General features: G+C 39.6%; 1 protein-coding gene and 1 long non-coding RNA gene across 5 annotated transcripts in view; one reads left to right on the top strand and one right to left on the bottom strand.

The window, feature by feature from the left end:
• Positions 1-12583, top strand: part of DLGAP1 (DLG associated protein 1) — a 620850-nt gene that overhangs the window by 555409 nt on the left and 52858 nt on the right. The window lies entirely within an intron of this gene.
• The window catches only part of LOC141982469 (uncharacterized), a 64528-nt gene that overhangs the window by 11652 nt on the left and 40293 nt on the right, over positions 1-12583 (bottom strand). Inside the window, exon 2 of the long non-coding RNA XR_012638094.1 lies at positions 10411-10556. This is a non-coding gene — a long non-coding RNA (uncharacterized LOC141982469). The remainder of the gene's footprint in view (positions 1-10410; positions 10557-12583) is intronic.

Below are 12583 nucleotides of genomic sequence, written 5' to 3'. Positions count from 1 at the left end.
TGTTTTTAATTTATAAGTGGGGTCACACTCAGAGGCTTGCTGTGTGAAATGGAAACCAGTACAAAAGTTTGAGAACCACTGATCTACATGCTCTGTCTGCTTTGTGTTGCTCCAGCAACATAAGCAGCTGTAAACCCAGTTTAACCTACCAGTTTATTTAGGTGGGGTTGTGGCTACGTTACAGCAGTAGGTGCATACCAGTGATCTGGCCCTTACCTTTTTAAAAGTTAATATAATAGATTATTAATAGAACCCCTCTTCTCATCATGTATTTATCACACAAAAACTAGAAGTGGGCTTCAACCAAAACCTCAGATCCAAACTCCCTTAAATGTTGGCAGTGTTTCAAATTAGAAGCTGTTACGTTTTTCTGTATGCAAAGAGCAGATATTTTACCCTTAGTGAAAATGACCTTTTTTAGATTTAGAAAAAGACAAAACTAAAACCTCCAAGACTTGTGTGTGTCTCCCCTTTAACTTTCTGCACCAAAGTGAACACAAAATGACCGCTTGTCTCTCTGCAGACACCAGAGTTCTTAGCGAATTAAAGGTCATCAAGCACTCACTAAACCATAGAACTGAGGTCTGAATCTGAATGCCAATTCTGCAAATGACAGCCCTCTTTAAAGTGAGCCAGAATAAAATCCCAGTCTAAACACACTCTAACTTTTGGAATTTTAAAATTGGGGTTTTAGTGATCTCTAAGAAAAATCAACCAAGTTGCAAAGGACTTCCTTCAGGGATATTTTTCCTTTTGACCGATGAATAGTCTGAAAGACAAAGAAAATTCTCTTTGAGTAACTGAATCTACCTCATACTTATATCAAACATTCCACCACTTTGGCATCCTGTGGAAATGGTAATCGTGCCACTGAATTAGTATTCAGTACTGGAAAGCTTGTAGTCCACCACTCAAGGGGGAGTCAGGGAACGTGGACAATGGTCAAGAATACTGTAATTGTGGAGTTGGGATAGAATAAGTGGTGAGGTAATGTGTATCTAGACCTGAACTTTTTTTGTCACAGTAAGCAGGTTCCATGTGTAACTGAGATGCAGCTTTTGTTTGTGTTGTCGCACCCAGGCCAGTAAAACACAGGAAAGGGCTCACCCATCTGGTGGTGGTAACTAAAATTCCCTGTTCCAAATGCATCAAAGATCTTATCATTTCTCAGACCCCAATCACTTACTCTCCTCCTACCCCCCCGCCCCCCAAAAAAATAATGCAACACATTTTCATTTATCTTAAACCTGAAAGAGACTGTATGTTCATTGGCATGTTACTAGCTTACATCAGCTGCAACCAGATGGATTTTCTGTATGGAGAAGCAGAAACATTGCTGCAGCTGTTATTTTCATATCATTTTTAATTAAGACATTTCATGTATCTTTTCATAATGTGGTTTTGGTGTGTTTCTTTCCAGATTAATAACATATTTATATTAGTGCCTTTCTTCCTGAAGAACTTTGAAAACTATATACAGTACCAGACATACAAAAAGCAGCCACTCTGGGTTAGAAGATTACAGCCAGAGAATTGTGTCAATTTTGGACATGGACAACATCAGGGAAAACCTCTACTCTTACAAAGCTACCAAGGGCTATTTAATACCTACCCAGAGTAGACAGGATGTTGGGGTTTTTTAAGGTTTCATTCAAAGGGACCCATAGACAGTAAGACAACCCTGCTGGGATTTGATCCTCTGACCACAGAATTGCTAGGTATTCTAGGCCTCATGCGTTACATCAGTAAACCATGCCTCTGCTGTTGTCTTCTCTTCCATGTTGTCTTAAATACTTCAGAACAAAATTAAATTTCCTACAAATTTTCCCATTTGTATTTAGCAATGTTTTTCCTTGTCTGAAATTAAAACTGATATTGACAACTTTCTCTTCCTTTTTGTGTTGGTCTTAGTTAATTGCTGTTTTGTGCAGTAGCAGCATTATGGCAGAACTGCTGAGTGATTAAGATGCATTAGTTAAACTTGTGCTCCCTCTTGCCCTCTGTGACAGACAAGCTGTCTGGCTCTCCAGAAAATAAAACATCAAGGGCCAGATTTTAAAGAAATAAGGGGCAAATCAAATTGGCCAAGCAGCTAGAGTAACACACACGCATTTCTATGTGACAGGAGAAAATTGTCTTTTTTTCAAAGATTTAATGATTTTTGAAGACCTCTCCTTATGCCCATTCTGGGAGGATGTGAAATGTCAGGAACTTGCAGGGGGAGGCAGTTGTATTCTTCTGAGTCATACTGGTTTTTGCCTGGAAGGCAGGTCTGACTAGCTCCAATCTATGGTACAGAAGGGTCCATGTGTTTAAGAGGGGAAGGGTGGAACTAGGGGCAGAAATACAGATGGGCCTTGGTGGGAGAAACCCAAAGGACAAAGTCAAGCTCAGGAGAAAACATACACTGCAGTTGCAGTTTAGGGAAAAGACAAAACTCAGGAAGAGGTTCATTTTGAATACTGGGGGGTGGCGCGTGCATGCACATATGCACACAAGCACTCATGTTGAAAGAGTGATCTGTAGACTCTGCCTGTTCACTGTACGTATACTTGCAGTGCCCCACCAGGCCTGCGGTCATATATACTGTATATTGTATAGTGAGTTTTTCCTACTATATTTCAAAGAGTGATATTGCACGGAGAGCTACCCAAACTGTTGTGATTAGAAAATCATATTTACACAGTAACAATCATCACTCAGTTCTGTCTCCGCATAATCAGCAGAAATGCAGAAAAAATTGCACAGATAGGCATGTGTCTTAATTATGCACAGATTTGAACATGTCATGCAGGCCTAATATCCCCCATGGCAGGCTGTGCATTCACATGGGTTTTCAATTCTCAGTTGACGTGGGTAAATGGCATGCAACATTTTGAAAAGCTAGGTTCTATGTAAAGAGTAGCTTTTTAAAAATTAGCAGCAGATTTATATAAAACAAAAAAAACCAAGATGATACTGGGCCTGATTCTCCTAAGTGATACCACTGTAATTCCATTGACCTCAGTGGATTTTATTCCTGATTTATACTGGCATACATGAGGAAAATTAAGCCCTTGGAATCTGCAGACCATTCCACAGCAGATTATAGTATACAAAAATATCTGACTATAACAACAACATATATATACAGAAATGTAGTGCCTTCCATCTTGAAAATGTAAAACATTTTACAGATGTGGGCCTCTTCTGAAGTCCTCAGGGATCATCCATTTACCACCAGCATTTGTTAAAGGATACCCTCTTTCAGGATATTTCATATGATTTTTAAAATAACATTTTTCATTGTGGTTTATATAAAAAAAGATTTTAAACCCTTGGAAGCTCATTTCTGCCATCTTTGTGCATGCACACTGATTTATCACTGCGAAGTAGCTCATGAGTACTGGACTGCTAACATTTATTTATTCTTTTAAGAGTCAAACACTCACTGAATATATTTTTAAAAGCACATATAAAGAAATAGCTGTGCTTTGCACAGAAGTAAAATAAAGGTTATAGCGCTCAGCCCTTCCAACTTCAGTGTCTATTTTTAAATAAAGTAAAGAAACTTTTCTTCTTCAAGTGATTGCATATGTCCTTTACACTAGGTGTGTGCGAATCTCATACTCCAATACTGGAGAGTTTTCTTTAGCTGTACTCGTAGGGGCAGCCATACCTGTGCCCAGGTGCCTCTGATGCTCTGAGCAGAGAGTATAAAGGGTAGAGAAGTAGTTCTCAACCTGCGGCCCATGGGCTGCTTGCGGCCCAATCAGTGCACATGTGCGGCCCATGTGACATCCTCAGGGCCATATAGATAGAATCATAGAAATTTAGGGTTGGAAGAGATCTCAGGAGGTCATCTAGTCCAACCCCCTGCTCAAAGCAGGACCAACACCAACTAAATCATCCCAGCCGGGGCTTTGTCAAGCCGGGCCTTAAAAACCAATAAGGATGGAGATTCCACCACCTCCCTAGGTAACCCATTCCAGTGCTTCACCACTCTCCTAGTGAAATAGTGTTTCCTAATATCCAACCTAGACCTCCCCCACTGCAACTTGAGAGCATTGCTCCTTGTTCTGTCTGTGACGGGTTCAGTCACAGAGACTTCCTTGGGACTGTCACCTGATGTGTTGGAATTACCTCTGAGCCCATTTTCCCTGCCAGCTTGGGACTCCAGAACCCTGCCTTGTTGAGCCAGACATGCTAGCCTGCTGCAACACAGACCCAGGTCTGGTCCATGTCCCCAAAGCTGCAGACTTTAACTAACAACTGCTCAGTAGGTTACTTGCTTCCAGCACCCAGACACCCAGCTCCCAATGGAATCCAAGCCCCCAAATAAATCTGTTTTATTCTGTATAAAGCTTATACAGGGTAAACTCATAAATTGTCCGCCCTCTATAGCACTGATAGAGAGATATGCAAAGCTGTTTGCTCCCCCAGGTATTAATCACTTACTCTGGGTTCATTAATAAACAAAAGTGATTTTATTAAGTATAAAAAGTAGGATGTAAGTGGTTTCAAGTAATAACAGACAGAACAAATTAAGTAACTAAGCAAAATAAAGCAAAAACATGCAAGTCTAAGCCTAATACATTAAGAAACTGATTATAGGTAATATCTCACCCTCAGAGATGTTCCAATAAGCTTCTTTCACAGACTAGACTCCTTCTTAGTCTGGGCCCGATCCATTCCCCTAGTACAGTCCTTGTTAGTTCCAGCAGACATCATAGGTGTTAAGCAGGGGCTTTCTCATGACTGGCCACCCCCTTTGTCCTGTTCCAACCCCTTTTATAGCTTTGGCACAAGGCGGGAATCTTTTGTCTCTCTGAGTCCCCACCCCTCCTTCTAAATGGAAAAGTACCAGATTTAAGGTGGATTTCATTATCAGGTGACACAGTCACATGTCCCTGTGAAACCTCATTCTTCATTACCCACAGGCTTGCCCACATGTACATAGGAAGGCTTGCAGATGAATAAGCCATTTACAACCAATTGTCCTAGTCAATGGGAGCCATCAAGATTCCAAACCACCATTAATGGCCCACACTTTGTATAATTACAATAGGACCTCAAAGTTATACTTGATATTTCTAGCTTCAGATACAAGAATATACATGCATACAAATAGGATGAACACACTCAGTATTATAAGCTTTGTAATGAAACCTTACCAGAGACCTTTTGCATAAAGCATATTCCAGTTACATTATATTCACATTCGTAAGCATATTTTCATAAAGCATATGGAGTGCAATGTCACACTGTCATCTGCCACCACTGAGAACAACCGAGCTCCATCCTCTTTGGACTCCCCCTTCACTCTTCTCTTCTGCAGACTAAACAAGCCCAGTTCCCTCAGCCTCTCCTCCGTAAGTCATGTGTCCCAGCCCCCTGATCATTTTCGTTGCCACTCTCTCCAGATGTCCACATCCTTTCTGTAGTGGGGGGCCAAAAACTGGAAGCAGTTCTCCAGATGTGGCCTTACCAGTGCTGAATAGAGGAGAATAATCACTTCCCTCGATCTGCTGGCAGTGCTCCTACTAATGCAGCCCAATATGCCATTAGCCTCCTTGACAACAAGGGCACACTGCTGACTCATATCCAGCTTCTCATCCACTGTAATCCCCAGGTACTCTTCTGCAGAACTGCTGCTTAGCCAGTCGATCCCCAGCCCGTAGCGGTGCATGGGATTCTTGCTTCCTAAGTCCAGGACTCTGCACTTCTCCTTGTTGAACTGTGGGAGACTGTAGCAAAAGCTTTGCTAAAGTCAAGATATATCACATCCACTGCTTTCCCCATATCCACAGAGCCAGTTATCTCATCATAGAGGGCAGTCAGGTTGACTTGCCCTTGATGAATCCATGTTGACTGTTCCTGATCATGTTGACTGTTCCTTCCTCTCCTCCACGTGCTTCAAAATGGTTTCCTTGAGGACCTGCTCCATGATTTTTCCAGGGACTATATTATTATATACAGTATATATATATAGATAGTATATATATTGTCTAGATGTGGCCCACATAACACACAGAGACCACCCCATCCTCCCTTCAGTTCCTCTTTACCATCCCTGGTCAGTGGCGGCCATGTGCTGTCAGTTGTTCCTCTGTGAACATGCAGTTAGTGATTTTGGCTAGGTTTCAGAGTAGCAGCCATGTTAGTCTGTATCCGCAAAAAGAAAAGGAGTACTTGTGAAAGCTTATGATCAGATAAATTTGTTAGTCTCTAAGGTGCCACAAGTACTCCTTTTCTTAATGCCAAGGATGTTACTCCTCCAGAAAAATTGTCAACCAGAGCTCACTCAGCATCCATGACGTTTATGAGTAAGGTCCTGATGGTAGACATTTGCAGAGCAGCAATGTAGTCCACAGTCCATACTGTTGCTAGACTTTATGCACTTACTCACACATCAAGGGAAGATGCTAATGTAGGGAAAGCAGTTCTCCCATTCCTCTTCCAGTGAGACTCCTAGCCCCACTTTCACTGGAAACTGCTTTTGAATCACCTAATTTAATGGACATATGCAATCACTCAAAAAAGAAAGAACACTTACCTTTCTTAACTGTTGTTCTTTGAGATATGTTGCATACATCCATGACACGACCCCCCCTATTTCCCCCAAAGCACCAGAGTCTTTCATTTAAGGATCCAGTATGAAGGAACTGAGAAGGGATGGGGGGCTCCCTACCTTTATACCCTCATCTTGGAGCACAAGGAGCAGCAGGGTGCAGGCATGCCACCCATATGATACCATTAGGCAAAACTTCCTGGCATCAGTGCATGAAACATACATACACATCTAGTGTCATGGACATGTGCATCACATTTGGAAGAACAATGGTTACAAACAGGGTCAGCTAAGTTCAAACTCTATAAAACAAGAGGGGGAAAGGTTTTGTCCTACAATGCTTTTATATTTTAGTCTGGCTCTGTAGTTCAGTGTTTTTTTTTAAAAAAAGATTGATCAGAAATGGGAAAAATAGGAAGGAAATTTTTAAAACAGTCTTGTCCTTTTGAGATGACGTTTTTGATGAACAGGTCAAATCAGCAGGTTCCCAATCTTAGAGAAAGCAGCTGCAGTGGCCTAGTTGGTTGCTAATATACCTCACGTTCTTATCATGTATAGAAAAGTCAACTAAATGGGATAAAGTGGGATATCGTCAGAAAACATGCTCTTCTAAAAATATTTGCTTCTGTTATATTAGTAAATTTCACTTCTCAAATGAAATGAATTTCACTCCTGAAATTCACTACATTAATTAAACACCAGTGTTGTACACACAAAGATTCCATTACTGTGACAAACTACTTTTGAATTGTGTGACTATCTAATTGTTTTATGTTGAGGGGTTTTAATAATTCTGTTCCCTGATAATTCTAGGATGGGACTGATTTCATCTACACCGTTCCTGTGTTCCAAAAGCCTGCCTGACCCAAATTTAGGCCAAACCATCTTGAGTCATTGCTCTTATCAGATCTCAAAAGCTAAACAAAGTTAAGCTGGTTAGCACTTTGATGGGAGATCTCTACAAAACAAAGGTAGCAGCAGGAAGTTGGGTTGGTGATTCACTAAGTTGCACTCTTCCCTCTGCATCAATTAAGCATGTCTGCACTTGGAAATTTACTGAAATAGCTATAGAATAAGTGGCTGTATGAACACTTATTCCAGAATAAGAGTTCCTTTTCCATTTTGAAAGTGATAATTATTCTGGAATAACTATTTAAGTAAATTTCCAACTGTAGACAAGCCCTAATGAACCAGTGCTTCAGTGTGGTGCCCAAGCGAGACTGCATTTGAGCAGTGGGCGACACTAATGTGATTTTTAGATATATGTGGTGTGTATATCCTTTCAGATCCTTTATGATAAAAGGTGCTAGACAAATGTAAATTATATGATCATTATTACTAACCTGAGCTGGTTGAATTACTCATTGTGACTAACATTCATTGCAAATTTATCCCTTTTCCCTGATTGCAGATGCTTCATTGATTTTTATAAATCTATTTGTTGTTCATAATTAGTCCACAAGCAGTTTATCAAACAAATTTTAGTCTGTGGATTATTCATGAACTGTTCGCTATTTGTCCTTTGTGTTCTGTGATTGGTCATCTACCAATGGTAATGTTTGCTCTCCGTGATTGGATGAGAATAACAAATAGTGAATAAACTCATGCCAGAGTTGGCATGCACATATAGGTGTCAATCTGTAAAACAGCCATTCCCAAAACATTAATGCAAACAAAAATTCAAGTCACACAAATGTTTGCAAATGGCAAACAACAAAAGGTGTTGTTGAGCATGGTCAACTAGAACAGCTGTTTCAAATCTGAATCAATGGTGGCTGGCACTGTTTTGTAGTATTCTACCAGCTCTCTCAATATTCTGCTGTAATCTCTGTTTTATAATTTCTGTAGGAAAGTAAAAAGAAATGTTGAATTATGTGATTAGTTATGGCTAACTGATTTGGACACAGGATCCAGACTTGAAGGTAGAGGATGTTTTCTCTTTTAAATTCCATGTGTTCTACCTTCCTCAGCCAGCATCAAAGGTTGTCTTCTGGGGCAGCACTGGCCAGTGAAGTCCCAGAATATGAAATATTGACTGCAGAAGAGACACCAGACCTAGAGAAAGAATACATTTGTGTAGATAGTGGGATCTGTTAGAGGTGGGACTCAGGAAGAGGAAGCAAAGAGCCAGTGCTGAAAGTTGTGGGGAGAGAAAGGAAAAATGGGAGAAAAAAAAGGTGTTTTATTTGAAAATCTGATTCAGTCTTCCTCTCACCTTAGTTTGAGTTTTTCGAGAATGTGTTACAAGCATTTGTGGGATTCTATGAATTTGTGGGATTAATTTTGCAGGAGTTTGCAAAGATTTTATGTGAGTTTGTGATCTCCGAAAGTGTTTCCATAGGTTAAAAATGGTCTAAATAGTTCAAATTGTCAACGTCCAATGTATTTTTATTTGGGGGTGAGGGGTGTCCTCTTTTAACTGATGGCCCAGCCTTAACTTTCAATTATGCAAGCATAAAAATGTATCTTTAGGTTCCCATATTCATGTAAATTTCAGAAATCCTGAAACAATTGTGTTGGGTAGGGGTGAATGAGGGATAGTGCCTAAATCTTTGCTTTAGATAAGTTGCAGTTGAATCTTGTGGGGCAAATTGGGTTGGGGCGGGGGGGAATGAAGAGAGAGAAATATATAATCAAATCATCAACAGTCTCTCTACTATAATGGTGCTACTTTGTAATGCTGGGAACTATGGTAAGTATACCTTGGGTTTTGCCACTGGAATGACATGAGATACATTCAAACTTCGGGGCAGCATGTTCATCATCTTGACAAAATTTAAAATTCCTTTGTTGTGAAATTGACATTATTTTTTAAAAATTATGAAGGTAGATAAAGTGTAGCTGGCAGCCCATTATCACAGGCAGCTGATGCTGAGTATGTAGCCTGCACAGAAGTTACAAGATTTTATGTCTGAAGTCTCTTACATGCAGTGGATTCGAATTTCCTCAGGGACCCCAGTCCCCCACTCCCCCCCCATTGCATAACCCATTTGACATGCATTTCTTCAGGGATATTGTTGGGGTTAGGGGGGAAAAAGGAAAATGTCTTTCACTCAGCTCTTGTTGAGGCTGGTTTTACCCTTTCTCTTTTCATGTTTCCCAGGATCCCAATCCTTCCTTGTCTAAATCTTTTACTTTCTGAAACAACAGGGAGTGGCTACTGCCCTTGTGTTAGCCCAGGATTCCAGACAGTAGGTGATTTCTGAGCTGTGAGTTATTGAAATGGTCTTATCTGTTTCCTGGGGTGATAGTAAATGAGATGTCAATATAACCTCTTTTGTGCTGATGACATTCAATCTGATGACTAGGAATTTTTCACGCTGGGCTAGTATTTTAAACTGATTTGTTGGCATATTAACTAGGACTCTTCCCAAATTTTTTGTATGTAAAAATAAAATGAGATCACTCACGGTGACTTCAACTATCCTACTTAATGAGGTGGTAACTAATTAATGTACATTTAGAATGTGAAGATCATTGCCGCCTTTTTTAGATGTTCAGATGCATAAATTTGCAGTTGCTTGTTCTTGTATCTGTGGAATAAACATATCACACAGAGTGCTCCATTGTCAGAAAGACAATTCTGTTTTCCCAGTTCTGGACAAAGTTAATTTTCCTCAATCTTGATAAAAGTTTGCTATTTTTCTCAAAATCAAAGCAATGAAAACAGATATATTTTCTTGCCTTATGCTTCTTTTCTAGTTTTCCTCCTCTTTGTAAATGACTACATTTAACTGCGATCTGACCAACTACTCCCTTGGCTGATAAAGGAACTGCCCCAGACAGGTGACTGAGGATGGCAAACTGTGCTTTTAACTGATTCATTGATAAGTTTATCGGTAACTGCAAAGAGACTGAACCTTTGAGCTGTGTCAGATTTCTCCCAGTCTCTGGTGCCAATGTCTGGTTCCTCCCCCGTCCCGCCAAAAACCACATAGTTCACTTCCAATTTGTCGTCTTCTCTTTCTTTTCCCTACTGCAGGCAGACTTCACGTTTCATTTTCTCCTGGGAAAAATGAACACATAAAATGCTTGTTTTAGACATTTCTGATCACTGTATGGAACACCCCAAAAATGACAGACATACTGAACAAACATGAAACAAGTCAATACTTCTCTGTTTGAATGAACACTATTTACACAATACACATGTGATAGTTGCTTTCCAAAATGCTGCTCGCTATATTTTGTTTTTACTATCATTCCTATTAATTCTAAGAAAAATAAACAGAGCATATTTACTTGACCCAACTCATACTAAACTTCCAATAAAATACATAGAAATGGATCCTCAGTTGGTATAAATCGGCTTCAATGTAACTATGTTGATTTGCACCGGCTGACAACCTATCTGAACTACTGTTATCAACTGTTTTCTTCTTAATTTATGTTAGCATTATTTTCTTGTCTTTGGCATTTGGAGAATTTTCTTCCAGAATACTTCTGATTAGAAAATGGTAGTCCTTCCTCATCCTGGCATCTAAGTAACTCTTTTTTAAATGATGACAAACCTATTAATAAATTCTTCCATATGAAGCATTATAAAATAAAATTCCCAAACCAAACAGAAATGGAGATCCTCACACATGCTACTCAGCTCACTGAGGGCTTGATCCTGTAAGGTGCTGAGCACTGTAGCTCTGATCCAGCAAAGCACTTAAGCATGTGACTAGACCCATTCGCTTCAAGAGGATTACTCATATGCTTAAAGTTAAGCAGGTGCTTTAGTGCTTTGCTGGATCAGGGCCAAAGTGCTCAGCACTGTGAAGAAGCCCTAGGAAAACTCTCTTTCAACATAATCAAGTAGTTTGCTAAAGAATAATATAGGCAGCTACTTAAAATATTAAACTTCATCTTACATACTTTGTGCTAAATAACTTGTTTATTAAGTTTATCTAACCAAAAAAACAACAACAACGAGGAGTCCTTGTGGCACCTTACAGACTAACAAATTTATTTGGGCATAATCTTTCGTGGGCTAAAACCCACTTTATCAGATGCATGGAGTGGAAAATAAAATACGCAGGTATAAATACACAGCACATGAAAAGACGGGAGGTGGGGGGGGTCAGTGCTAATGAGGCCAATTCAATCATGGTAGATATGGTCCATTCCCAGCAGTTGTCAAGAAGGTGTGAGTATCAACAGAGGGAAAATTAATTTTTTTAGTGACCCAGCCACTCCCAGTCTTTATTTGGGCCTAATTTGATGGTGTCAAATTTGCAAATTAATTCCAGTTCTGCAGTTTCTCACTGAAGTCTGTTTTTGAAGTTCTTTTGTTGAAGAATGGCCACTTCTAAGTCTGTTATTGAGTGTCCAGGGAGATTGAAGTGCTCTCCTACTGGTTTTGAATGTTACAATTCTTGATGTCTGATTTGTGTCAATTTATTCGTTTATGTAGAGACTGTCCAGTTTGTCCAATGTACATAGCAGAGGGGCACTGCTGGCACATGATGGCATATATCTGAACAACCTCAATGCTGACAAACATACAATTCTTGTGGAACAATACACACTCCTGAGTTCACTACATGTATCTAAATATATCTATCACATGTATAACTTCTCTAAGATGAGGTTCTACTCTGAAAAGCAAATTTGTAAAAATGGCCTCATTTTTATTGTGTTTCAGAGATTTCTGGATCAAAGGTGTTCAGTTTACAGGTAAAAAATATGCCAGTTCTGCAAACTCAGCCTGGGATCTAAAAGTGAAGCTGGGTTCTTTCCATTCCATGCATTGTCATCAGTAATAAAAGTTCATTTACACCTGTACAGACTTCAGTGGGGTAGCACAGGGATAATTTATTAGAATTTAGGGCTTGTCAACACACAAAAGTTGTACCAATGTAGGTAAGTCTGTTTCGAAACCAATAAACTGAGTTCAGTTGGGGTCAATTTCTTGTGTGGACACTTTTATTTCAGCCGTATTTTGATTTAGTTTAATTTTTAATAGCCTAATCCAGAATAAAATTATCCATGCAAGAGGTTGGTTTGGACCAATTTAACCTAATTGGTTTCTAAATCAGTTTACTT

Source organism: Natator depressus, chromosome 2 (genome assembly GCF_965152275.1).
Source record: "Natator depressus isolate rNatDep1 chromosome 2, rNatDep2.hap1, whole genome shotgun sequence".
In the NCBI taxonomy this organism is placed as follows: domain Eukaryota; kingdom Metazoa; phylum Chordata; order Testudines; family Cheloniidae; genus Natator; species Natator depressus.
The sequence above is the reverse complement of the archived record's forward strand: the minus strand, read 5'-3'. Positions and strand labels throughout refer to the sequence as shown.